We start from the raw sequence: 25293 nt of genomic DNA, 5'->3' as shown, positions 1-25293 counted from the left end.
CAAAAGTCCAGCCAATATCTACTCTATTTGCTTTTTATAAGTTCCACATAAATTTGACAGTCAAACCTTTTTTATAAGATATTGGTTTTGAGCTTTTCATATCTTTATTTATTGATGTTATTCTGAATGCACATACAAGATTTTTGGAGCAAAGGAGATTATTAATAATTACTTACCACAAATAGTAGCTGTGTTATTCCTGTGTGACCCACTTCTTATATAATGAGTTAATGAATGACAGCTATCACTCTTCTTGCATAGTTTCTTTCTTGTAGGGAAAGAACCCAAATAAAATAAATCTAGGTGTTTATATGGGGAGGGGGGTCATTTATTATATATTGCTATTTAGTCAGTCTGTTTAAAAACAATGGGGAAAGTTCTTGAGTTGCTAGTCTAATCCTGTGGAGTATAAAGAATTTTCCTTTAAAGAAAGATAAGACCAGTATCTGACACTTTATAAACTTCAGTGTTTCATGATCCCAGGTTTTATCTCCCTTGAAATATTCTTGCCAGGATGTAAATCTCCCTGGAGTTCCCATTAGCTAATGAGTTACATATTAACACCCAAGGATCCCAGATCCTATATTTCAATAATGATTTCCTTCAAAACCCTAATTGTGCAGAAATACAAAATATATAGTCTCGCAGATATTAAACTTGAAGGTTATCATTTTGTAGCCTAGGTATTCATATTCTGCTCATCATAGGACCATGACTTAAAGTGTAAATGCCTTAATACCTTTTAAAACAATAGACAAACATGAAAAGTCATTCACCACTTATTTTCCCAAGGTCACTTCCTGGACTGAGATGGTTTCAATTCTTTTTTTTTTTTTTTAAGGCACACAGGGTTTTTCAGAGTCCTTGGATCTCTTAGTTGTATGCTGTGTCTTCTTTTCAGATCAGAAATGTGTTCCTACAACAGTTACATTATGAACCTGAAGAAAGTTAAAGTTTCCTAAGAAGACATAAATGAATCTAATAGTTTACAATGAAGTAAACTCCTTAAGAACTTGTGGAATTCTAGAACTGTCTTCTATTTCTTTTCTTAGTACCCAACTCTCTATATAAAAGTGCAAGAGCTGGACAAATTATGACAAATTATTTGTTCTGTATTGGTTAGGAACCTAATTTGCACTAATTTATATTAATTAAAAATTTTAAAACAGACCATATCCCAAGAACTCACTTGTTACTCATTTTGTGGTTGTTTATAGTCAGTTGAGTTTAGGCTAGATGTTTAGACTGAAAGATATCAATGCATTTAGGATATCTTTAAAGTCTTAAAACAGAATGGGATTACCATTACCAAAAAGAGAATAGATAATGAATAAGTGTGAGAACTAAAGCCTGGGGCACCCCTTCATTCAGAAATCAGAACTGCAAATAGTAGATAGTGAAGTGAAAGGAAAACTGGAGATTGGTTTCTTCTAGCAAAATGAAGAATGTACTTCAAATGACATTCAAGTTTGTTAAGAGGTGGTGTTGAGAAGAGTAAGATAGGTAGTCAGAATTTCTCAGTAGATTTGACAATGTGGTTATCTTGTCAAAAACGGTTTTTGTGTGTGGGATGTTAAAGACAAGATATGTTTCAAGGGCTCAAAAGAAAATGGAAAGAAATGAACAGCAGAGAGTACATGGAGACAAAATTTTATACAAAAGAAACAGAAAGAAAAAACGTTAGCAGCAGGGCAATGTGGAGCCAAGGGCTGGGATAACAGCTTTCATTTTCTTCTCAGGGAGGATATGTTAGAGTTAAGATAGTTGATTTGGTAGGTAGGGAAACTCAGTGAATGGAAGGAGATGATTGCTGAAACTGTTCTTCTAAGATTGGTAGATATTGGGCACAATGCACAATCGGAGGAGAGGATGGAAAGATGTAGGACATCCATAAAATTTGATTCAGACAGCAGAACATCAAAAGCTACCCAACTCAACAGATACCTAAACTTGTACTGTAACCTTCTCTTAGGTTCCTAGGCCCACCATGACAAATTACACAAACTTGGTGCCTTACAAACACAGAAATCAATTTTCTCATATTTTGAGGCTAGAAATCTGAAAGTAACATATTTCCAGGCCATGTTCCTTCTAAAAGATTTAGGGACGAATCACTGCCAAGATACTTTCTTGACTCTTTCTATTCTAATTGCCCCCAAGCAATCCTTGGAATACTTTAGTTAGTGGCTGCATCACTTTAACTGCTCTCTCCATTTCACATGCCCTTCTTCTCTGTATGTCAATTTGTACTATTCTGTTAAAAAAATTCTTCTATTAAATTTGGGTCCTGCTCTAATCCAGCATGATTTCATCTTGATATTAACTATATCTGCTAAGACACTATTTACAAATAAGGTCATCTTCTGATGTTCTGCATAGACGTGAATTTGGGAGGTGTTATTGAAATCACTAAAATCACCTATCCTAAATTACTATGTTTGCTTTCATCGGGCAGATAATGTTTTTCCATGTCAAATTTGATAAAAAGAATCCTCTACCCATTGTAAGTATTATTTCCTGATTATCAAAATTGAGGTGTCATGCTTTCTGTCAGATCATTTATACAAAAATCATATTCATTCCTTAGAGCCACTATCTTGTCAGTTGTGTTAATTACAGAAATTGCATGTGAAAGGTCATTTCTTTAATTGCTATAAATTTAGGAGTAAACAGTAATTTACAAGAATGGAAATAGAGCAGTATTTTCTGAAATAGATCAGTCTGATGCAATAGATTAAGTAACTCAGAGCTTGCTTATTCTTAGTTTAGAATTTAGTAAAATATTTTTAGTAGTGAAGCACACTGAGATATAATCTTAATTTGACACATTTTTTTTCTAGCCATCACTGTCAAGAATAAGTCATTTGCATCCCTTGTAAAGGATGTTTTAAATAGTACACAAACTGTATTATATAAGGTTTGGTGTATAATAAGGTATAAAAATTGATGTGTAATATGAATATATATTTAAATTCACTCATACAAAGATTTGAAAGATCAAATGTTCACTGATTTATATAAGCCCTTAATATCAAAATCTTGAGTGCTCTTTTATAAATACTCAAAACACAATTAGCATTAAATCTGCACTATTCTATTGAAATGAAGATTCATAGCTATTATCTATTAAAAATATTATCCCAGATTTAAAAATGATTTAGTTAAGAATGATTCTACTCTTATTTAAAAATGAAAATATATCATATACAATATATAATAATAAATATACATATATTTATTTCTTGAAAACTTCAATTTTTCCAGTATATTTCAGACTATTCAATGGACATAAGTAGTAAGATCTAGAGAATATTGTCCATATTTTACACATTTATCTATTTAGCACTCAAAACACTACAGAAATATCATAAGTACTAAGCAAAACAAACAACAAACTCTTATTGCTAAAAGTATCAGGAAAGGAGTAATTGATTAACAATGTGCACCTAATGCCATATTATATACTATATATGTTTTAGTCTTCTTAGCGCTGTAACCAAAAGACCTGATAGAAACAATTTTAGAGAAGGAAAAGTTTATTTTGGGCTCATAGTTTTGAGAGCTCTCAATCAATAGATGACCAACTGCATTGTCATCATCCAAGTGAGGCAGAACATAATGACAGCAGAGTGTGGAAGAGGAAAGTGGCTCATGACATGGTAAACAAGAAGCTGAGAGAGTGTTCCATTCACCATGGACAAAACATAAATCCGCAAAGGCAGACCCTTAATGACCTACCTCTTCTAGTCATACCCTATCATCCAGTTAATCTGTATCAGGCTATTAATGCACTGATTAGGTTAATACTCTCATAACCTGATCATTTTGCCTCTAAACTTTCTTGCATTGTCTTAAACATGAGCTTTAGTGGGACACCTCATATCTAAACATAACATACTGTGTGTGTGTGTGTGTGTATTTTTTTTTTGCAATGCTTAGAATCAAACCCAGGGATTCACAAATGGCATGTAAGCACTCTAACACTGAGAAATCTTCCCCAAACCCTTTCATTTTTATTTCCAGACAGAATCTCAGTAAATTGTCCACTCAAACTTAGTATCCTCTTGTAGCTCCCAAGTAGCTGGGATTACAAGTGTGACACCCTTTACATTTAATATAATGTATCTTTACTGAGTTTACAAATTTCCTAACAACTTCTATAATTTCAAGATAATAATAATATATATGGCTTAGTTTGGCATGATACTACTTGTTGAGCTAATTTAAATTTATGAAGCTAAGATACCCTTCTAAACTATTATCATATCTGGAATAATTAATTATGGGGAAAACTGTTTAAAGATGTTAACATGTATTTCCTTTAAGAAATATTAAAGTATAACTAAAAATCTAGGGCTAAATAGAGACTCAAGATAACCAGTATATGGAAGCATAGAAGTCCTGCTTCATAATATTTTTAATTAGGTGACATAGATGTTTCTATAAGCAGTTCTAAAAATAAACACATATATTGAAAAACTAAAAGGAAGCATATTGCACTTAGTAAAACCAGGCAACAAGCCTACAAGAGATATAATGTGCTTTTCCTCACCATTTGCTTTGCTCTTATTATGTAGTCAATTTAGTCAGAGATACATAGGGTGTTCATTTGCAGCAGGGCACTTCATATTTTCAACTAAAGAGAATGACTTAGCTACGGAACAGAAGTAGCAAAATAAAGCACTATTATTGACATTTTGAAGAGACACAGAGGAGAAAGAGAGATGCAAATCCTATGGGCTAAAGGACACGTACAAGAACTCTGGGAAACATGACACTTTAAAGGACAACTTTTCTTAGATTTCAATCTCTGTCTCCCTTAAGCAAGGGAATTCTATCTCTAACAGACAATGAATTATCTTGATGGAGACCACTTCTGGCATTTTCTCAGGTACCTGCAGAGCTCATTCTGGCTGTACTATATCCCACAGTGTGGGCAGATGGCTCCAAAAAATTGACTAATGCAGACAGCAGTAGTCTCTTTTGACATGTTGTGAATGGGTGATACTTCAGACCAAAAATAATGTTGTTTTTTTTTCTTTTCCCAGTCTCAAGTGTGAGAAGTTCTTATCAAATGTTCTTTATAGAGGGTAATATCTTATTCTTCTCAGAAATCCTGCTTTATTTTCAGAGTTAGTGATTATATGCTGAAAAGAAAAAGGAGGAAAAAAAAACAACTTTTGAGCACTATGTCCTCAGGACAGAAAGAGACTATGAAGTCAAAGAACTGGGAAGGAATTATATGTTATAAAGATGCATTTGTATTCATATGATGCTGTGGATAATGTAATGACAACTTTTGGTACTTAAAAAGTAAGCTACAAAATATTGCTCCTTGAAGAAAATGGGTTCTGAAAAATCTAAGATGTTGCTGTATGATTCTCCACCTTGAAAGTGTATATCAACAACAGTATAATTGACACAAATTAAGTTTGACAGGTAGCTCCAAGAATGCTTAAAAATGCATTTTCTGCTTTCATAGAGTGTACATTGCTATGCACACAATCACAGTAGTATAATCTCTAAACTGCATCCCATTTATTTCTTTAATCTACAGACTTAACGGTGGGACAAAAAGATTAAGGAATGTCACATCTATGCAGACATGTTCTGGGATAGGTAGAGTCACATCATTAGGTGTATTTATGAGAAAAGGTGGCAACTGCAAATGAGGTTAAGAATTGTTTTATTTCAAAGTAACCTTGCATAAAAGTACTTAAGAAGTCAGACAAAACAAAAAGCAAAAATCTGTTCTTTAAAAACTCTTTACTCATTGACTTTGCGGGGCCAAATTATACATTTTGAGGGAGGATAGAAAATAGTTTCTCTTTTATTTTCACATTTTAAGAAACTCTCTAACATTTTATAAAATAATTTAAAGATTTCTAATTGCAGTGCCAGACCCATGTTGGAATAATATATTTAAAAGAAGGAGTTTTGGGGCTGGGGATGTGGCTCAAGCAGTAGCGCGCTCGCCTGGCATCCATGCGGCCCGGGTTCGATCCTCAGCACCACATACAAACAAAGAAAACTGAAAATAAACATTAAAAATATTCTCTCTCTCTCTCTTCCCCTCTCTCTCTCACTCTCTCTTAAAAAAAAAAGAAGGAGTTTTGTTCAGAGCCTCAGTATTAAATATTATTCAAACAAACCATTAACAGTTACAAAGTAATTATCTTATGTAATGCCCCGGAAACATCTGCCTATTGCAAAGCATAATAGAGGTGACTTTTTAAACATTATTTTTAAGATAAAGAAAGATATAATCAATAAGTATAGTTTTGAATTACTGCATGGGAGGAATTCAAACTTTTCACACATTTTAAGAGTAATATAGTATTTTTGATTTTAAAAGCAAATTATTTGAATGAATAAATTTAAAAAACTAATTTTTCTGATGAGTGAAATAGGAGTAAAAGAACCTCACTGAAGTAAGAATTAAATACTTCTCACTGAATTAACTTTGAAATAAAGTTAATTAATAAGCAATCATGACCCTCTAAAAAGAGGTAAAGAGGAAGAAGAGTGCAGAAACACAGAGGTTTAGACAAAGACAGGAATAGAGCAATTGCAGATGCAACATCTTTTTAGATACTATAGAGATCCACATACATACATTTAGCATTCTACCCAGCCATCACCATTCAGGTCCCTTACTTCTTGAGAAGACACAATACAAGGGAGTCTACATAGAGGAAGAAAAATCACTCATGCATGTAGTCACAGACACTTCTTGGAAGACATGATTGTGATTCTAACAAACATTACAATGCTACTATTATCTCACAAGATTTTCTGCTTGAATCTTATAATTCTGATAATTTATTTATTTGTATTTCCCATTTCTTCAATTTAAGACCAATATCTGATAATCATTGATTACTAATATTATTGTTCTATTGTGTGTGCATGTACAAACTAGAGGCACAACATTCTGTGGTGTTTTATTGCCTCTGTGGCATCCAGTTCTTATATATTTCTTAAGACACAAACTCAAGAAATATCCATTAATCAAGATATCAGTTTCAAGAAATCTTACACAATTTTTTTCAATTTCATGAAAAAAAATAGAAATCCTAAAATTCTTACTATAATAAGATATACCTCACAAGTATTAAGAGAAATAGCAGAAAAATTGAAATTCATTTAAATCAAGATATTTATCTAATAATAAAATGAAAGGACTACTAATATAATACATTATTGGGAAACCATGGGTCTGATGGTAATTACATATAAAACATGAAAAAACTTTCAAAATTCCACTAAAATTAATTCTATTATAGAATAGGCAGACCAATAGAGTAGACATTCGTATAGATTGTATGTATCTTGAAAAATTTAAGCATGTTTTCTTTAAGTATTTTATTAAATTGAAAATATTTGTGTCAGGTCTTTTCTGGTTGATATTTGAATAATGTTTTCTAAGTTTTCGCCTTAGAGAATGCATAACAACTGGATGTCATCAGAGCTACCAAGCAGCTAAAAATGTTGTTCTTTCTGGGTTCAGATGTGGAATTTTCTACTCTGATAATTTCCTCAAATAGTTTATAATGTAACTCTTATATTTGGGTCTCTGATCCATTATGAACTGATTTTTATATATGGTGACAGATCCCTGTATATATTTATTTCTCCAAGCCAAATTTGTTAAAAGAAAAAAATTACTATTTTTCCATTTAAAGGTATTGATAACCTAATTGAAAATCCTTTAGCCATATATATATGAATTTATTTCTAGAATCTCCATTTTATTCTATTTGTCAATAGGTTTATCCTTTTGCCAATATCACACTGTATTGATTAGTATAGATGTGCAGTGGGTTTTGAAATGAGGATATGTGAATCCTACATGTTCATTAGAATTTTACAAAATTTTTCTTTTTTTCAGGGGGGTTACTCTAGGTCCCTTGAATTTCCTTATGGATTTTATAAGCATTTTATCAATATCTGGGGTAAAATGTGATGGATAACTTAAAAGAGATCATGTTGAATCTGTAGTTTAATTGTCAAGTATTACCCTCTTACCAAAATGAAACCTTTTGATCCATGAACAAAGCATACCTTTCTTTTTGTTTAGATCTTCTTTAAGATTTGGACAACGTTTTGTTGTTTTTAATTATGTTTTTATTTCTTTTTTATATTTTTTTCTATGTAGTATAATTATTTTTTACTATTGTAAATGGAATGGTTTACTTGAGATTTTCTAGATTGTTTAAACTTGTGTATAGAGATATAATTTATGTTTGTGTTGATCTTGCAACCTGAAACTATAATGAATATTTCTTAGTTATGCCAGTTTTTCAATGGATTTCTTAGGACTGTCAAATAGCATATAATGCCATCTATGAATAGACAGGATTTTACTTTTTATTTGCAGACTGAAGAATTTTTTCTTGACTAATTATCTTAACTAGAATCTACAGAATAACATTGAATAGAAGTAGTAAGAAAAGGTACACCTATCTCATTTCTAAATTTACAGTGACAAAATTATCTTTCACCATTCAATATAAGGTGGATTTTGAACTTTTTATGCATGGCATTCATCAATTTGAGAGTATTCTTTTTTATTCCTACTTTGAGATTTTTATGATGACCCACTGGCAAATTCTGTCAAATATTTACTCAGATCTATTGAGATAATTATATAATTTTTGTCCTCTATTACATGAGATAGTTTGTTGTACTAATTAATTTTTGGATGTTAAACCAACCTTTCATTCCTGCAAAAATTCCATGTAGTTGTAGTATGTAATCTTTTTATAGGTTTATATGTCAATGAAATCTACATTTATATTCAAAGGGATATCGTCTGTGGTTGTCATATTCTGCATGTGATTTCAATAGTAGTGTTTAAAGAAATATAAAACTGACCTCAATGAGTGAATGAACACTTTTTCTTCTCTTTTATTTTCTGTAAAAGTTTATTAAGAATTATTGTTTGAAAGATGATATGTCATGAGCTTTGTAATGTTTTGAACAACCAATAAAAAAAAAGAATTATTGTTACTTCTCCTTTAAAATTTAGTGGAATTTACCAATGAACCTATATAAACTTGTGCTTTTCTTTGTGAAAGTTTTGACATTTTGTTTCTTAATTGTTGATTCAACTTTTTTAATATATATTTTTTAGTTGTAGGTGGACACAATACTTTTATTTTTTATTTATTCATATGTGGTGCTATGGATCGAACCCAGCACCTCACACCCACTAGGCATGCGCTCTACACTGAGCCACAACCCCAGTCCCTCAACTTTTTTTTTTAACTTGTTAATGGTTCATTAAATTTTCTATTCCTTCATGGTTCAGTTATAGTAGTTGATGATTTCCAGGAAGTTCTCTAATTTAGCAAAGTTACTAAATTATAACTCATTTATATATAAGTGTACAAAATAATTCCTTATAATCTTTTATTTATAAAAGATTTTATTTATAAAATATTTCTTTTATTATGAAAATAAATATTTACATATATTTTATTTATAATCTTTTATTTATAAAATATTTTATATTTTAATAATTAGATCTTACATCCTTTTATTAATGAGCATTTCTAAAGTCTTATCAATTATAAATGGACCTTTCTTTTTTAGTATTTATTATTTCCTTTCTTTTGTTTGATTTGGATCCATTTTTTGTCTCTTTTTTATTTCTTATTTTTTAAAGTGTAAAGTAAGTTTACTGATTGAGATATCCATTTCTCACAGGTGTTTACAACTATAAATTATTACCTCTAAGAAGTGCTTTAGCTGTATCACACAAGTTTGGATCTGTAATTTTTCATTCCCTTGATTTCTTCTTTGTCCTGTTTATTATTTGAGACTGTGTTTTTAATTTCCACATATTTTTAATATCTTGAATATTTTTCATTTCAAATTTAATTATACATTTTTCTAGGGGACATACTTTCTAAACTTTAAATGTTTGTACACATATTTAAGCTCATTTTGTGTCCTAAATATATATTCCATCCTAGGGAACACTATTGAGGTAAATGTGTGTTTTGTTGTTGGTTGAAATGTTATATATTATTTCAAGTTAGTTGACCATGTCAGTAATATCTTCTGTTCCCTTATTGATCTTCTGTTTGGTTATTCTCTCCATTATTGGACTAGATGTGTTGAATTCTTCAACTATTATTGCTTCATTGTTTATTTCTGTTTTCAATTCTGTCAGGTATTGCTTCATGAACTTATTTGAGGTTCTACTGATTGGTGAATATATGTTTATAACTTTTACTATTATAAAACATTTCTGCTTATTGTTAGCAAAAATTGCATGATAGGTCTATTTGTCTGATAGTAAGAGAAGTGACTAAAGTGACTAATGTTCTTTTCTCATGAGCATCTTTGTGGTTACTCTTTTCTCTATCATTTTACTTTCAACCTGTTGGTGTAACTGAATACAAAGTACATCCTTTGTAGCTATCATACAGTTGGAAAATTTATTTTCATTATTATACTAATCTCTACGTTTTAGATTAAGTTTTTGTCTTTTTATATTAAATGTAATTATTTATAAGTTATAGTTGAAGCCTACCATTTGACTCCTTATTTTTTTTAATGTATCTTCTTGATATTGTTATTTCCTTTTCCCTCTGTTACTGCTCTCTTTTCTATTAAATAAATTTACAGGGTATCATTTAGGACCTTTGTTGTTTCTTTTAATATATTCCCTGGATTTTTGTTTCCTTCTTGTGCTTCTCATTATCATGTCTTACAACCATTTAGTTGGATTTATAGTAACTTAATTTTAATAGTACCCAAATATTCTGCTCCAACGTAACTGTTTTCTCCTCTACCTGTGTGCTGTAGTTGGTATATAAATGACATCTATAAATTGCATTTTTAAATTATATTTTTATTATAAACCCATGAAAAGAATTTGAAAATATTCCTTTATGAGTCTCTCTTTTAAATAAGTATGAGAATAAGCATTATAAATTAAAATATATTTGTTTTCTTTTATTTTACTTGGATAGTTACCTTTGCCAGAGCTTATTATTTCTTCAAGTAGCTGTTACTTATTTATTTTTGTATTTTTAAATTCAGTGTGGGGAATTAAATGTGTAATTCATTATATGGCAGAACTACTTATGAGAGATTCTCTGTCTTTTAAAATTATTATTATTTATTTGAAAACAGCGTGCCTTTATTTTTTGAAAGTGGTTGTAAATTTTGTTGAAAATTGGATACTTGAAACACTATATTATAATAATTCTGAAAATGACATTTTATCATGTGTCAAAGCTTGCTTGCTCTTTGATTTTATGTGTGCACACATACGGTGGGTTGTTTTCCTTGCACTAATTCTGTGAAGAGAATTCTGTCTATCTATCTATCTATTTATTTATTTATTAATGTTTGGACAGAGATACTTTTGAATTCCTCAAATCAATAAGGCTCTCACTGTTGTCAAGGGACTCTGTGAATATGTTTGGTCACATACTCTGGTAGTCAATGAACTCTACCGGAGCGTTTACTTCCTACTTACATAGGTCAAAGATCAGTCAGAAAAGTGATTACAACATTCAGAGGTTTTCCTAAGCATGTGCATGCGTTTTCACACATGAAAATATCCTGGAATTTTATTAGAATTTTGTAGACTCCTTTCTGGAATCTCTGTCCCAAGACTTTTTTTTTTTTTTTTTTTGAGCTTTGTTGCTTCTTTTAATGTTGCTTCCATCAATGTGATTGTAAACAATTTCCACTGATTTGGGTTGAAAAATGCCTTGTAGATAGGGTTTTCCTCACACAGTGAACTCTGAGTCAGGTCAAAGAGAGGGACTGAAGAGGACTTTTTAAAAAAACTGCCAAATGTTTTCTTTGATATAAGGAGGCTGATTCATAGTTGGGTAGGGAGAGGGAGCATAGGAGGAATAGATCAATTCTAGATAGGACAGAGTGGTTGGGGGGGAAGGGAAGGGGTATGGGGTAATTATTGATAGTGGAATTTGATGATCATTATTATCCAAAGTACAGGTATGAAGACATGAATTCATGTGAAAATACTATGTATACTACCAGAGATATGGAAAATTGTGCTCTATATGTGTAATAAGAATTGTAGTGCATTCCACTGTCATATATAAATTTAAAATAAATAAATAAATAAATAAATAAATAAATAAATAAATAAATAAATAAACAAACAAACAAACAAACTTCCATACAGTACAAATAGTTAAAAATTTCACGGGTAGTACTTTTGAGGGAACTTCCAAACATTCTTCCCCTTTTAGCAGCTACTAGACAGCTAGTTTTCGTAGGTGTTTCCTAGGCTATTGGTTTTCAAAACCACTACAGAGTATGAGCAGAGGACATGAACTAGATGACCAAAAATGATACAAAGCTCACTTTTTTTAACCTAGATTCAACTGCTTTTCTTGAGTAGATATTCCATAAATTATTAAAATTTTCTTGGTAGCTGAGTTCTGAAAAATTTCATTCTGACTTTTCTTGCCAGTCCAGCTCTTGTTTTCTAGAGGTACATTTACAGCTTCTTATTTCATCGTTACTGAACCACTTATTTCCAATATTTTACCTTTTATTATATAAATCAGAATTTAGCTATTTTTCAAAATATCATATCCATACGGGTGCTATTCTTGTAAATTAGGTTAGAGAAACTGAAACATTACATACAGTGACAAAACTAAGATTGCAAGAGAAATCGTTGTAGCATAGGAATAGCATGAGCATTTCAGTTCAAATGTCTTTGGCTCAAATTCTAATACTAACTCAAGACAATAAAATTTGTTGTTTTTTTTTCATCATTGATGCCCATAGATCTTTTCATGTATAATGGGATTAATGATAGGTTCTAAAATATTCTCAAAAGCCTTCAAAAAATGTTTTAGTAAATCAAAATTTTGCTTAAGCCTTTTAAATATAGGTAAATAATGAATACTAAGAAGTGAGAGAATGGTTTGCTATTAGAATCTTCAAAAACCATTGATATCCTTATCTAGATTCCATGTTTCCTGAAAGTACAAAAGTTTGGCTTATGTCAGAAGGCTTTAGTAGAAATTTTAAAAAAGTATCAAAGGCTTTAGTTATGTAATAATCTAGTTTTCTTTTCAGTCAAATATTTTTATTTATAAAATATTAACCTTAACATCAAGAAGATAATTCAGCTTTTATTAATTAAAATATAAGGGTCCTCAGGATTTTGTAAAGTTTTATAAGCTCAGAAATTGAAAACTGACTTATCCCTGTATTTCCAATCTGAGCTTCTATGAATCTGCTTATAGATTCTTTGATATTGATGTGACTTGTCTAGAAGTTGAACTTCAAAGAGAAAGCAATGTCATTAGGAAAAAAAATAATTTTTCTTCCTTCCTTCTATCTTATGATCAGGTAAACTTTTTAAACTCAGCTCTGAATAGAAAAGGGGAAGAAAAGGTGTGTTTGAACTATTTTTTTTCCTCTTTAAAGAAAGATTGAAGGAAGACTTCAAAGAACCTGTCACAAAAGGCATCACACCTTGGGTTGAAGGTGTGATTTCTACAGACCTCAGTTCAGCCCTCAGGGATACGTATAGATCTATCTCCAAATGAATACAGCACTGCCTTAGATCTAGTCATTTCTTAACAGTAAAAGTAGACTTGCAAAGGCAGGATGTAGAGAGTAGAATTTAAAGCACCTGATGCCACTACATAAACTATCAATATTGATTTAAATTATGGTCTCCCTATGAAACATAACCTCAGTGTCTCTTTTGCATGGCTTTCTTCTCTTTCTATAGAAAACAAAATTGGCTCTAGAAAAGCTAGCAATTTTACTGTAACTTGGAGAGTACCAAGACATATATGTTGTCCATTTTGGTTCTGCATTACCAACCTTATGAAGAAGAGATGAGGAAAGGAGGGATAAGGAGAAGGAAAACACACAACTATCTAAAGAGATTCATCCAGGTATCTAGCTATTTTTTTAAGTCTAAGTAATGCATATATCACATATTAAATTAATTTAGGAATGTCTCACTGTTAACACAAGTGTCTCACTCTCTCCAAGATTAACTTTGTATTTTATTCACTTCTTTCTTTGTAAGTAGAAATTTGATCTCACCACATACCAGTTCCTCTGGCATATAGATACCCCATCCTATTCTGACCATCTGTTGCCCATCACTAGCAATAGCCAATTATTCAAATGCACTCAAATATTCCAAATATTTTTTCTTGTTTTTAATTAAAAATCTGCAAAAATTATGTGAAGAAAAATATCTTTCTTGCATTTCTGCCTATATCCTCCTTACCAAAAAAAATTTTCATTTCAGCCAAAAACCATCTGCAGCAAGTCAAAGTTGCAACTTTTCACACCAGTTCCTTCACTAATTCTTTCAGATTCTATGAAGGACAACAAAGGGCTCATTCATCTTAATAAATAAATCCTAATGAAAAAGAGATAAAAATATTCACTGCCTGTTTAAATAATGAACACCCTAGAATTACAACTCTCTCATACTTCCTCTCTTCATCTTTAAATGTACACCTGTGATATTTCATTTTACTGATAAACACTATCAACAATATTAACAAAATTTTTGCCACAAACAATAGAGTAAGTTTAGGGCATTACCCTAGCGGTATAGTAAATAAGCAAAAGACTCAGAAAGAGATGTGGATGCAGCTCAGTGGTAGTAAACATGCTAGAGGACCTGGGTTCAATCACCTGCAGGAAAAAAAAGAAGAGGAAGTTCAAAATTAGAGATCACATAAATAACATTTATGTGAATTAAAATGGGAAATGCAGCTAGAAAAGGAAGAACAGATCTCAGCAGGCTGAATTTAATGAATACATTCAGACAAAGTGATTCTTAAGCTAAAATTAAAAGAAGGAAAAGGTTAAAGTAGCATTAAATTAATAATAATAGTAACAACAACATATATATTAAGCTTGACAGATTTGGAAACTGCATTGCAGTAGGTAGAATCACCATTTAATTTTGACCAAGGCATGTTTAAATCAAACTAAGGCATGGTTTGCATTACAAACATACCCCAAAACATGATTCAAAATTCTATTCCTTCTCCAAAATTTATTTTCCTTTTTAACCTAGAATGTGTGAATCTCAAAGATGCCTTCCTCCTTGTCTCTTTTTTCAGCTCAATTTCCTAGTGTCATTATTTTTTTTAATTTCCTAATTTTTTTTCATATCTTCATACATGTATCATTATTAAATGTCTACACAATTTAGAAATTATACTTTTTTTCAGTAAACTTCCTCTTTTGAAGATTTCCAGGACATCAAAACACATCATAATGTAAACATGTAAGAATTCAAACATCAAGAACCTGACCAATATTTCCTTTTATTTTAAAAGCTCTAAGTGAAATTAACAAATATAAAAACTTAGTATCAGTTCATACTGAATAAAATTTTATTAAAGTAATACACTCAGCATAATTTCATATCTTTTAGTCATTGTTCCAAACAATATTTATACTTATCACAGGTATTTTAAATATTTTAAATACAACTTGAAATAGTCAACTAAAAATGCGACCTTCTGACCAAAGACGGTTTTCTTATTTTTTTTTCTGTGAGTTCATTTACACTCACCATTTGTTGTTCTACTGTAGTAGATACTGGATTGTACACAGGCACTTGATAACTTGTCTTATCCTTAGTTGGTCTTGTTCCTTTTGGTATATGCATATTTTGGTCAGCAAAAAAAATACTTTGATATGAACTACAATTTTTCAGCACCAGGGTCAAATCTTATTGCATTTAAGGTTTGATTATTTTAAAAAATAAGAAAATTCCTTTCCTGCATTAATTCCCATATGTAATCATCACCAAGATTACTGCTACTTTAAACATTTGAATAGTACATATCTGTGCTTTGGTGACAAAGATGCTCAGAATCTCAGATGGTATCAATGAGGATCTTAGGAACAAAATTTTTGTGGTGGTGGTGGGTGTACTGGACATCAAATCAGGAACTGTGATTGATGGTTCGTTTTAACTGTGAACTTGATGGAATTAAGGGATATCTAGATGGCTGGTAAACCATTACTTCTGGGTGTGTCATAAGCATGTCTCTGGAAGAGATTGGCATTTAAATCAATGGACTAAAGAAGACCTGCATTTACCCAGTGGAGGTGGCCATTATCCAAACTGCTGAAGGAATGGCAGAACAGTAAAGCAGAGTAAAGGCTAATTCATTCTCTGTCTTCTGGAGTTGGTAAATCCTCCTTATCTTGTTCCTGAACATCAGGCTTTCAGGCTTTCTGGCTCTTGATCTCTGACTGTGAGTTACATCATCTGCTTCCTTGGTTTTGTCACCTCTGAAATTGGATGACTGGGCCATTTAGTCGAATGACTTCCCTCTCCTCCAGCTTGCAGGCAGTCCGTTGTGGGACTTCTCAGCTTCTACAACCCTGTGAGCCAATTCCCCTAGTGAACTTCCTCCCATATTTCTAATTATAACTATATGTATAACCAACTACTAGTTGTCTCTCCAGGAAACCCTAAATAATATACTACTCAAACTGCATAATTTGGTCATGGTTTAATAGATGGGCCTTTGAAAATCAAGGTGAAAAGAAAGCCACAAAGGAAATTGAAGTTCCCACGAAATAACAACCAACAGGCTGTAACACTCAAAACTTATGGGGGAGTCACTGTTGCAAAGTGCATCAAGTAGGAGTTATGATTAGACACAGGACACAGCTATCCCACATGGTAGGAACCAGACTTTCTTCTTCTTCCCCCAGAAGCATTGCCACTACTTTTCACTGGTCAAATTCATCTAGAAACTGGACATTAAAAAGACCACCAGGGGGATCCAAGCAGGCGAGCCTTCTGGGCATACAGCAGACTAGAGTATTGCAAAGTGGATCAGAAATGGCCAGTGGACAAAAACCCAGAACACTTGGTAGTCTGTTTCTTTATGTTAGATCAACATTTTAAACTTCCTTCCTTATATCATGGAGCTTTAACAATAACCTGGTGCCAAATATTCTCCAAATTCATTTTAGGAAGAAAGACCTATATTCCATATGTTACCTTCTACCATTATTGGGGTTATATTGAATAATCTGCACTTTATCATGTTCTGCTCATCCCCTGCACCCCCCAAAAAGTATTCTTCACAATTTTTAAATTACTCTAACCCCTTTTAATCTGGTGCCCTACTTTCTTTTAATTTTTTTTGTATCTGGCTTTTCACTTCTTCCTACAGGTTTGTTGAAATTGTGTTTTCTCAGAGCTGCCATGTCAATCTGGACACAGAAATACTGTAGTTGTTATGGAAAGGAGGAATCTAATGACTGAAATCATAACTTTTTTTTTTTGGTATCAGGGGTTGAACTCAGGGGCACTCAACCACTGAGCCTTATCCCCAGACCTATTTTGTATTTTATTCAGAGACAGGGTCTCACAGAGCTGTTGAGTGACTCACAGTTGCTGAGGCTGGCTTTGAACTCACAATCCTCCTGCCTCAGCCTCCCAAGCCACTGGGATTACAAATGTGCGCCAGAGTGCCCAACCTGAAATCATCTTATAGAAATATGTGAGCAGCTAGAGAAGAAATGGGAAGGAGGGTTCATAGGATCAAAGAAGGTGGATCTGAGTGGTCCCAGTGAATCCTTCAGAATAAGTGAACAAATCAGAGCTTTCAAGGAAGACTGAGAAGCCAAGTACATCAACTGTTAACATGGGACTATAAAGAACAATTAATGGTGGATTCTACGGGATTTGTGTAGCTACCATCTCACGCTGTCATTCTCCAGGTATCTCTGCAACTATACCCAACTGTGTCTAACCATGACAACATCTGGAGAATAGTGTTTGGTTCCTCCCCATTTTCTGCATAAGTTTGTTAATTTTCTCAATTGGATAATTCAAATTAGTAAATTAAATGGACACTGTGAATTGCAGGTCCTGGCTGAAGGAGATTGTCTTAGTTTTATCAGTTTGCTAAACAAATTATCATACACTGGATAATTATAAACAGAAAGAATTTATTTTTCATACTCCTGGAGGATTGAAACCCCAAGAACAAGGTGTTGGCAGATTTAGTGTCTTATGAGGGCTCATTCCCTTCTAGCTACAATCCTGCAAGGAATTAGCTTTCTGGTGCCTCTTTTATAAGGGCACTGATTTCCTAGGGTTCTATCCTAACCATCTGATAACCTCCTATTGATGCAATCCCTTTGGGGGTTATATTTTAGCATATCAATTTTGTGGTAACATGAGTATTTAGACTGTAGCATTAATTAATAAAGATCCAACATCTATAACTTACCTTCTTATTTCTATCCCAACATATAATTTCATTGTTTTCCTAACTTTATAGGCTATCTGAAATTATTTATTTATATATATGGAGAGAAACCTATTCTGCATTATCCACTGATATGTCCCATACCTAGTAAAGTACCCAGCCTATTGTAGTTTTCTCTATGTACACATTTGCTTTGAATTAATTAGCAATGAATGAATGAATGTATGGAGAATGAGTCAATGAATTAATCAACCAAATCTAATGTAAATTAATTTATAGTACATTAGTAGGTCAGAGGTTGTTTAGCTTTCAAATATGTCTCGTGTAAAATATTGACTTTAAGAATTAATAACATTTGACAAGTTGCAACATTACAAAGTTATTTATTATTTGCAAATTTTTTTAGTTGTCATTGGGTCTTTTATTTTGTTTACTTATATGTGTTGCTGAGAATCGAACCCAGTTCCTCACACATGCTAAGCAAGTGCTCTGCCATTGGGCCACAACCCCAGTACCCCAATAAGTTATTTTTTTCTTTTGCCTCTCATGTTGTGATGTATGAACTAATGGTTAATTTACTCCATTTTTTTTCCAGTCACATTTTTTATTATCCATTTCAATTTTCATTAGCTTCCTTTATTCCATTATTATCCATAGATTTTTTTTGTTCTTTATCTATTCAGAATATAGAAAGTAAAAATATAATCTTGTGAGCTCATTTGTTATAAAAGTCCATATGTTGTTGTCCATATCTTTAGCTTGGGTTTTGCAAAGTATGGTTTAGTTAATGCCAGTTTTTCTAGAAACATATTTTATACCATCCTATTACAGCCAAAAGCTATGTATAGAGGGAAAAAAAGCACACATTTAAAAAGGGAGAGAGTTAGGAAGAAATATGTTGCAAATATTACAATCCCTTAGTCCTGTATATCATTCACATTTTCTTTTCTTTTATTTACAAATTCCCCTACCATCTCTATATTATCCTCTATATTAACTTACTTCCCCTATTTCTATATTATCAGATTCCCCATCTGGCCTCTTACAGAGAATGCTCAGCAGTGTTACAAAGTTGTGTCTTAGTAGCCTGAAGAATCAATTCACTTCTCAAAGGACCCATTTTGATCTCAGGAAGTAACATGGGTTTCTGGAAGTTGTGTGGCTTAAAAGTGAGCAAAATAAAAACTTTCTTTTTTATTAAACCATATTTTCTCCAATACTATAAATGATTATAATTAAAAGTGATAACTTTTGAGCCATGAAAATAATAGCAATCTATATTTTCCTGTAAACTTTGTTTAACCTTGTATTCAAGAAAACAACTTTTAAACAATGGTAGATCATAAGGTCTGTTATTTCCCTGTAGCTGTAGATTTGTGAACTTGAATATTGTCTCCTCTTATTGGGACCTCTCCCAACATTCATATAGAAAAATTAGTGAAAACTAATTTTTGATCAAGTTTGCAGATATCTACCAATTAAAAACAAGGAACATAAAAATTTATAATCATCTCAAAAGGAAATCATGACATTTTGGACTATGAAAATTATAGAACTTTCTGATCTTTACTTTGAAGGATGTCCTGAAGTGGTTTCTGAATTAGAAGATGTAAAGTTTAACGAAATAACACCTTTCTATAATATCTGTGTTTTTGAGTCCAAAACAATATTTCAGTATTCAAATATTCAACTGCTGAGTCACTAAGTTCAAAATAGATCTTATTCCTCTCTTGTGCAGGAGGATTTTTTGGGGAAGAACATACACAATTTGATAAAATTCATTAGAATATTTGTCAATCTAGTAGCCTAGCTTATTAGGATAAAAACAAAAACATATTTAAAATGTTTGCAGAATATGCAAGAAATAAAAAAGTTAGACCTTCATATACATAAGGGGAAAGTTATACATAATTGGTTTACAAACTAATCTAAAGAGTAATGGATGTCCAAGGACCACATTTTCATTACATGTTTTACAGGTAGATTTTATTTTAAAAATAAAATCCAGCACCTGTGTCCTAGGCTCTTTATTACAGAATGTTATGGTGAGACAGTGATGACTTGGATATGAGATGTTCCCCCAGACATAGGTTAAGTGATTGGATTGTGAGCACTGTAACCTAATCAGTCCATCTTAGTTTGGATAGACTGTGTGGCAGGTAAGGCATGGCTGGAGGAGGTGGATCACTGGAGGTGTGACCTGAAAATGTTTATCTTCCCTGCAGCCCCTTACCCCTGTCTCTCTCTGTTCTTCCTGACTTCCAGGAAATGAGTAGAGCTCCTCCACCACGATTTTCTGCCATGATGTTCTGCCTCACCTTGGCCCAAAAGCAATGGACCAGAACAAACATGATTGCCCTTTGGAATCATGAGACAAAATAAACTTCCCCTCCTCTAAGTTGTTCTTATCAGGTATTTTGGTAATAGAGCCCAAGCTATCACAGATATCATAATTATAGCATTAATCACTGTATTCAAGCTTAATGATCAATAAGTACTAATTTTTTTCATTTCTTCAATCAAAATTATTCTAAATTACTATATTATGTGAAAACACTTTTCTATATACATGAATTGTATCAGTAAACAAACTGTATTACAATAGAGACAAAATATATGGTAGGATGAGACAGATTTACATAAATTATGAGGATATTTGAAAATTTTAAATTGAGCCAAAGGATTATATCAATAAGAATTTTACAATTGAACAAATATCTAAAGAAAATGAATGAATAAGTGAATCACATGGATATAGAAGGAAAAATTTCAGGTCCTCAAATGAGAGCCTCCTTTGAACAAGAAGGTCCCATTGTGATTGCAACTGAGTGAGTAAAGGGAAGAGTGATAGCAAATAAGCTTATAAGACTGAGGAAAGCTGCCCACACAGAAATTTGTAGAGCACTGTAAACACTCAACTTCTAATGAGATGTGTCTGTTGTAAAGGTTTAAGCAGCAAAGGGGTATTTGTGGAAACTCCTCAACAATTACACTTAGGTTTTTGTTTGGTTTTGAGAATAGGGTTGAAATGAAAGGGTGGATACAGTGATATCAGAAAACAAGTTAAGATAATCTATATGAAATTCAATGATAACATGAAGCAGGATGTTAATGGTGGAGACAGTGGGATGGGACAGATTCTAAATATAGTTTGAAAGCAAAAAATCACAGGTTTGCTGGTGTGGGTGTGAAAGTGTAGAATATAGATGACTGGGGGAAAAAAGAGGAGATGAAATGGATCCTCAGGCATTTGGATGAGTAACTATACAGAAAATAAAATTAATTCATGGGATGTTTGAGCTTGCTCTGCCAGCAAGAGCAAGGCCTTATGTTGGAAGCTGTAAATTAGCCAGAGTTGGAATATTTACACCAAGGACTTCACTGGAGAAGAGGCATTGGTAAATGTTGTCCAATATATTACCAACTAAGATATTTTATTGGGTTTAATATGCAGGTCACTGGAGATCTTCATGTGAACATTTTCCTTAGAGTAATGAGGGGAAATGACTTAGTGAACTAGGTTCACAAAAAGTGGGGAAAAAGAAATTGCAGAGTGTTAGCATGCATAACATTTTCAAGGAAAATTTACATAAAAAGGCAGTTAGCCAGAAGACAACACAAGTCCAGAAAAGTATTTTGTAAAAGGTATTTATAGCATTGTTATGTGCTGGTGGGATTGACTGTGGAGAGATACACGATAAAGAGGAAAAATTATTGAAATGATAACTTCATGAAGGTGATGAGGATACGGCGCTCAAATAGAGGAGCTGTTTTCGTCCATGGCAATAGGAAAGAACACAGAGTATATGGTTCATATTCATGCTGAGTAAACTTCGTTTGTGATTGCTTCTTTTCCCAGAAGTAAAATCATCAGCTGGAAATGAGAATGGGCAGAAGGCAGTTGGAGTTTTGAAACTAAAGGATGAGGTGGGAAACAACAGATTAATGAATGGCGAGGGAAATGCAGAAGTTCCACCTGTCAGGATTAAAGGCCCACTGGATACTAATAATCATGATATTTAAAGGAAGCCAGCAGAAAGGACTGTGATTTTCTCCAGCAACAGCTGACCCCAGGAGTAGGTAAGAATTAGAAATGACAGTGAGTAAGTGTAAAGTGTGGCTCTGTAGGGGAATTGGTAACAAAAAAGATTAAAATTATGAAATATGGAATCGAAGCTACTTAAAAAAGTGAAATGAGAACTTGAGAGAGATCAGGAGAATTCAAAAGGAGAAATATTTGAGTTAAGTCAAAAATAGTAGATTGGAAGCCTATAAGGGTAAGCTGGGTAAACAAGTGTAAACAGTTATTCATGATTTTGAATTTGGAGGAGAAAAGAAGTCTAGTTATTATAAAGACTGCATTGATTTCCATTAATATTACAAGAAATAAGAAATTTAAATCTATGAAAACTGAAAGAAAATGAAGAGAATTGGAAGCTACTTTGAATTGGGTCAGTAATTAAAACCTCCATTAGATATCATTTCATGCTCACTAGAGTAACTATAACAACAACAAGAAAACAGAGAGTGCTGATGGTGATGTAAGGTAAAGGATCTGCCCTACATTTCTTGTCAGAATGTAAAACAATACAGCCATTTAATGCAAGTGGTTTAGTAGTTTCCTAAAATATCAAACATCAATTAATCATATCATAAAGCAATTTCATTTCCAACTTTATAACTAGAAGGAACAAAATCAAATGTCCATGTAAAGTCTTGAAAACAAATTTAGAGAGTAGAATTAATCAAAATAGTTAATATATTGAAGCAACCCAGATGAATATCAACCAGTGAATGGATAAAATGTGTATATTGGTACAAGGGAATAGTATTCTTCAATGAAAAAAAAAACATTGATTCATGCTACATGAATAAAACCAAAGAATGTTATATTCATTTTAAAAAGAAAAATCACATATTTTATAATTCTATTTGTAAGACAGGTCCAAAAATTGAATTTGTAGACATAAAAGTTGCATAGTGACTCTTTGAGTCTGGAATAGGAAAAGAGACTTTTGTTTCAATTATCATGAAAACCTTAATGTGGTGACTGGAATGTGATGAAACTGTATGATGTGATGGTTGAACAACACAACAAGTTTACTAAATAGTTATAATAAACTACAGAATTGTACACATAAATTGGATGAATTTTTTAGGATGAAAATTACACCTTAATTACATTTTTTAAAGTGGGCTTTTGAAAGAGGAGTACAGTTGTTGTATTTGGTAACATAGAATTTAAGAGGCTTTTATAAAATCTTTTTCTGGGTTGAGGTGGGCTGGTTGCAGGGTCAGAACAAGGAGACTTGGATGAAAGCAGTAGTGAGCAAGAGGCATCCTTATTTCTAGTTGTGTGCTATGGGTGGGGAAAAATCAGTTTCCACTTAAAAGGTTTCGCATCCTAAGTTAGAGATAGAGTCAGAGCAAGAAAGAAAAGAGATGATTCAGACAAGAGTGAATTTTGCTCATGATTAAGCATGTTTAAGTGTGAACAAGAAGTGTTTTAAGAACTCAAAATGTATGGGAAATGGTTCAGAAAAAAGGATGCAGGTCTTTAAGAGAGTGAGAACCAGAATAACCTGGTTTAGCTCTATAATTAACACAAACCAAGACAAAGGGTATCATGAACTATGAACGCTCACAGAGTTCACAGATTTTATTGGCCTGCTTGTGGCCTAAATAAGTTAGGTGGCCACTGTTTCATGGATGTTGGCAGAAGACACTAGATTCTGTGTCAAAAACAAAGAACTTTATTACTCACAGCACAGCAAGCAGCATGCCCTTCATGTTTGTTTTGGTTTCTCTTTTTCCGAGTTCCACTGGAGGAATGTAGAATAAACTAGGTGGAAACTGTGCCAGCAGTATGTTTGCATCACAAATACAGAATGTTAATTTTCTTAGAAACCAATTTCATCAAACCTATCTTTTGTATTTTGTTACCAGTTACCTGAGTAACCATTTTCCTGGAAAAGACATAAAATTGGACATTATACCAGAAAATAGTGAGTCTGCCCTTGATCTAGAAGGTACCATTATGACCTTCCAAGACTGTTTGCCACAGAAGCACACTGATATATAATCTACAACTAATTCAACCAGTCCCTATACTCACACACATTCAAAAGTGCAAGAGATCCATGGAGAATGTCCCAACAAAGGGCAAAATTGAATTAATCTGTGTGTTCTCTTTCTGATTGTGATCACAAGGCAGACAGTTAACTACTACAGAAAGTTAGTATTGCCAACGTACAAGTGGTAAGATTCTTTCTAAAATCACGAAAGAGTTAAAGGCCTCTTTTTTTCCTAGAATTAAGAAATCCAGAGCAGAGGTCTTAAGGGAAACCGGAACACTGAATTCCTCTTTGTTGCACACAAATTACAAATTCACTTACTTATAAAATTAATGTAGAGACTCTGAAGAATCATATTGTTACTGAAAAATATTCCCTTTCTCCTAAATTCCATGGAATGTTAAACACCATAACTCTTTCCATAATGATGGATTAAGCCTTATGACTTTCTTGGATGCAAATGGGATATTAATGGACCCAAGGAGATAAAAGTGAATGGATATTGATCTGTGCTTGCACAAGTGGTCTTGATCATTTTTAGATTCCACAGTCTCCACAGAAAGAAAATAGTCAAGCCAGTTGAGGACAGCTTGCAGGAGACAACCCTTGGAGGCAAAAGTCAGTTTGGCTGAGATCAGAGTACCTAGATATGCCAGGCTGGATTAGCCAACTGCCCACCAATTTATAATTTATGTAAGAATAAACTAGGCTTTTGTTAATCCATTGAGTTTTGGGATACTTTTGGCAATAGCTAAGTGACTTATAAATTCATTATATGCAGAAAAAAATTTCATTGATGAATTAAAGGCACATACTTTGCAACAATGGATAAGAAAAGGCAGTGAAGTTTTAAGTGAAAATCACAGTAGGGTGAGTTTGTCTTCTCAGGTGACAAGCAATCTGAAAAATAGGAATTCTAGGAATCTGTTTTTGTGACTCACATTTTTTTTGCCAATTTTATTAGCATTCTCCAATGTGTT

The sequence above is a fragment of the Callospermophilus lateralis genome, chromosome 11 (assembly GCF_048772815.1).
Source record: "Callospermophilus lateralis isolate mCalLat2 chromosome 11, mCalLat2.hap1, whole genome shotgun sequence".
Lineage (NCBI taxonomy): Eukaryota > Metazoa > Chordata > Mammalia > Rodentia > Sciuridae > Callospermophilus > Callospermophilus lateralis.
Note: the sequence above shows the minus strand (reverse complement) of the source record.